We start from the raw sequence: 280 nt of genomic DNA on the forward strand, positions 1-280 counted from the left end.
CTCGGGATCTTGTTCGCGTGTGGGGAAAAAATGGAGAGGTAGATCGACAGGTGGATTGGTGCAGCATCTGCAGTGAAGCGGGCAATGTTTCTCGGCTGGCCTGGGAACACCTTGAGATCCCCCCGGAAGAGCAAACCAAGAGGCTTAGGAGAGGGAAGTCTGGGCTTGCATATTTAGGCTGCTACCCCCATGACCCAACCTGGGGGTAAACGGAAGAAGATGGATGGATGGATGGATGGATGGATGGATGGATGGATGGATGGATGGATGGATGGATGGA

The sequence above is a fragment of the Poecilia reticulata genome, linkage group LG14, assembly GCF_000633615.1.
Source record: "Poecilia reticulata strain Guanapo linkage group LG14, Guppy_female_1.0+MT, whole genome shotgun sequence".
Lineage (NCBI taxonomy): Eukaryota > Metazoa > Chordata > Actinopteri > Cyprinodontiformes > Poeciliidae > Poecilia > Poecilia reticulata.